At 29.5% G+C, this 3,687-nt stretch overlaps 1 protein-coding gene across 2 annotated transcripts in view; it reads right to left on the reverse strand.

Annotated features, from left to right (window-relative positions):
* LOC106460308 (solute carrier family 26 member 6-like) overlaps window positions 1–3,687 on the reverse strand; it is a 29,037-nt gene that overhangs the window by 2,558 nt on the left and 22,792 nt on the right. The window lies entirely within an intron of this gene.

A 3,687-nucleotide genomic window follows, 5' to 3' on the forward strand; every position in this document is an offset into this window, starting at 1 on the left:
ACAACTATCAAAAAAGCTGAACAAATCAAGACAGCTTTTTATTATATCTGGTGTAAATAGTTTACAATAATATCTAATCAGAAGCTTGATAACACATCATTTTTTGTTTTAGCATAAAAGCTATAAAATTTCATAAACTTTAATAAACTTTGTAAGCTGTATGTAGTTGAACAGTTACTGCAAGAAGCAAACTTCCAGTTAACAAAAGCAAACATTACATATTAGTTGTAACAAAATCTTTCTGCTTGAAAATATTAACAATTCTGCATAGATTATACCATAAAGTATTAATTAATTGAACATAAAATATTTAGAAAAGACTACTGTACTCCTATTTACTGTAATCAAAAGAAAAATGCATCCATTTGCAAAATATACTAAATATATGTATATGTATTCCACAATGTCAGTCATGAGCTTAACATAATGACCATCACGAAACTAATACGTGCATGTCAATTAAATATTCAAGTGAATTATGGCCTAATATACGTGCAACATATTACTAGTGTATAATTCCTATGGTCATTTGTACTTACTTACATGTTTACAGACATTAGTTCTAGATCACCAAGACAGCTTTTAGCCATGACGATTCCTAGTTCACAATAATGTGTACTACAGTATAAATTTAAGTACTACTTACCCACAATACTTCTACTCCAAAACTAATGTAAGCACTTAGCTTGATCACATAATGAAGAAAATCTCCAGCATAACAAGATCACTTTGTTCACAATCAGCTTGTAGTGTATAAAGTAGTAAGTTATTTTGAAGGAGTATTCATTATATTGTTGATCCAAATTTTTAATAGACTAGCTTTCTGGTCAAAGTAAACAGTGTGTCAGAAAGGGAATTGCCAACATCATTATCTGGTCACTTTTACTTGGAAATATGGCCTTCTTCTATAAATTCACAATGTAGCAAATTTGTTAACTGTGGATATGAACATGATAAACTGTTGAACAAAGGGAAATTAGTTTAGGCCCTTTTATACTTCAAAAACTATTCTGACCCCTGCTACAAAAATTAGTTAAGTATTGATGAAGAATTATTGTAAGTCACAATTTGCCTATATTTATAAAGGTCTATGTTTGCAAATGAAGTTGAAAGGTGTAAATAGATTTTTCATATAATATTTTCACTCACAACTTCTAAATGTTTGTTTTTACATGCTTCTAACTCTTAACATGTGAAACATATTATTAGAAAATTTTGTACTGAAAAGTTGAAATCTATAAGATGTTTAGTTATGATATTATGGTCAATCAGAAAAATGGGTAACAATTCTGATACGGTGTCAATACAACTTAGCTATATGTTTTTGGTACCTTGAAACAAAGTGTCACCAAAAACACTGTACCAAATTTTGACTTTACAGAAAGTTAGGCAACTCAAGAGTGTTAAATGGATCTTGCTAAAACAAGCTCTTTGGATTTCAGCAATGGTTCCTAAATGCCATCGTGGCATAGGAGGGATTTGATTTTTAATACTATTACACTACAAAGTTTGACTACTGGATTAGCTGTTAACTTGTTTACATAGACAGCAGTATGTCTACAGTGACCAGAAATTACATTTATTATTATACAAATAGACAGAAACATAAAAAGATCTTTATGTTTATTGCATAAATTAAACAAGAAATTATAATTAACAATTTTATATATATATTCTATGTGCATTTTACATTTCACCTTGTTTTAATGATGCAAAATCAATAGAATAACAAATGTCATTTGACTAACAATCTAAGCCCTGAGAACAGACATGGGTATTTTTACAATGTACATGTGAACAAGGCCTGTTTCAACTGCACATCAGCACTTGAAAATACTATACACTTATGCATGATCATTTATATATAACATTCACTCATACATAAATATAGTATGTATATACAATTAATATATTTTAATGTGTTAATTAAATACATGATTCTGTTGTTTCAAGTTTTTCTTAAATATAAAATAAAAATTCAAAAATTATATTTATATTTTTCATTGTATCAGAGGCTCAACTCAAGATCCTTGTACAGTATTGTGTGTTGTTCTGGTCCCCTTACTTCAAGAAATAAATAAGGATATCACATATTGAAAAGGGTTAAACAGAGTTTGGCAATTAAATCATTAATCAAAATAATCAATTACCTATGAGCATCAATTAACATCATATAAAATAATTATTACTTGAAATTACAATTCATTTGATTGATGTCACATAAATAATCAACTAATTAAAATTAGTGTTTCTGATTATCACTGCTTTCATATAACTCAGCTTTGTTCAGCTTAATTATTGTCCAAACTCAATAAAATAATCATCTAATCAAAATTGGTGTTACATCTATATGTATTTTCAATTATTCTAACTATAGAAGTCTCATGTAAGGATTGATTACTCTATTTATCAAAGTTCCGCTAACCACCCAGTTTCAGAGACAAAGTACTTGTATGGTACATGGTTTGCCATTTATCTATAAGGAGAGCCTTAAAGTTTGGACTTATTTTTTCCCAGAGATCAGGTTCCCAAACTACAGTTGAGGTAGATATAAAATTATTCCCTCCCAGATGACAAATATGTTTAATCTATTTTCTTTTATTCCTTCAAAAAATGTTGTTTGCAGTGAGAGCACATTATTCCATTTGTAAAGATTCATTAAGTTCGGGTTGGTAGTCAGGATTAATAATGTCATGTGAATCTTGAGCAAAGAAAACTTGAGAATCTTTTGCCCTAGAGCAAAAATGAGAAGTCACTGGGCTTAGGACTCAAAACTTTAAAAATGTGGATATTCTTCTTATGAGAGGTCTTTGAATATGGTGGAATGAAGAAATACAAACACAAACAACCTTGAATATTGGAAGATATAGATTTGGAAGGCTAAATGTAGGCTGCTTAACATAATTTTACTTTTGAATGGGTTACAAGGTTGTAGAATGGCTTGCCTGATGACATGGCACATTTATGAGCAGTTGGTTTGTATTTTTTCAAAATTTTGTTTAATAAATATATAGATGTTTATGTTCAATGAAATATTAAATTTTTTTTCTGTGGATGAAAGGTGATCTAAACAGGCCAAGTGGGCTTCTGTCATCTTGTTTTTTCTTATGTTCTTATTTAATGAGAAGATGACTGCTAAACAAAACAAACACAATGCTTTTTTTGTATTCTTGATACACACTTCATTCGTTAAGCGAAGAAGTGCAAGATTAACTCAGGATGTTCTATGATAATGTGTATATGTAAAGCAATGCAAGTTTGACAACTTTAGCCTTCATATCCTTTGTGAGCCAACATGATTTTCTTCACTTGCAGCCGCCCTTTTTGTCTGTAAGGAACATGCCTATTTTGAATACTTAATAATTTACTTTAAAAAGTTTTCCACATTTGATCACTATCTCCAATTAATTCAATTGCCCAATTTACAGTATATAAGGACAAAAACAAGTAAGTGTTAAATACGAGTTTCAAAAACTTTTCAGTTAGTAATCAAATTAAATTCTATAGAAAAGAACTTGAAAATCTAAACTCATTTTTCAGGATTTTCACCACTTTCTAAACATTACTTGTAAGCTACTTTTGTACCTTGTTCCCACACTATACCACTCTCTACATCATATTTTTTCTTCATTATTCTGGTCCTTACAGTTAATAACCTTTGCAAACAAGTAAGCCCCTACCCTATTT

This window comes from Limulus polyphemus, unplaced genomic scaffold (assembly GCF_000517525.1).
Source record: "Limulus polyphemus unplaced genomic scaffold, Limulus_polyphemus-2.1.2 Scaffold746, whole genome shotgun sequence".
NCBI lineage: Eukaryota > Metazoa > Arthropoda > Merostomata > Xiphosura > Limulidae > Limulus > Limulus polyphemus.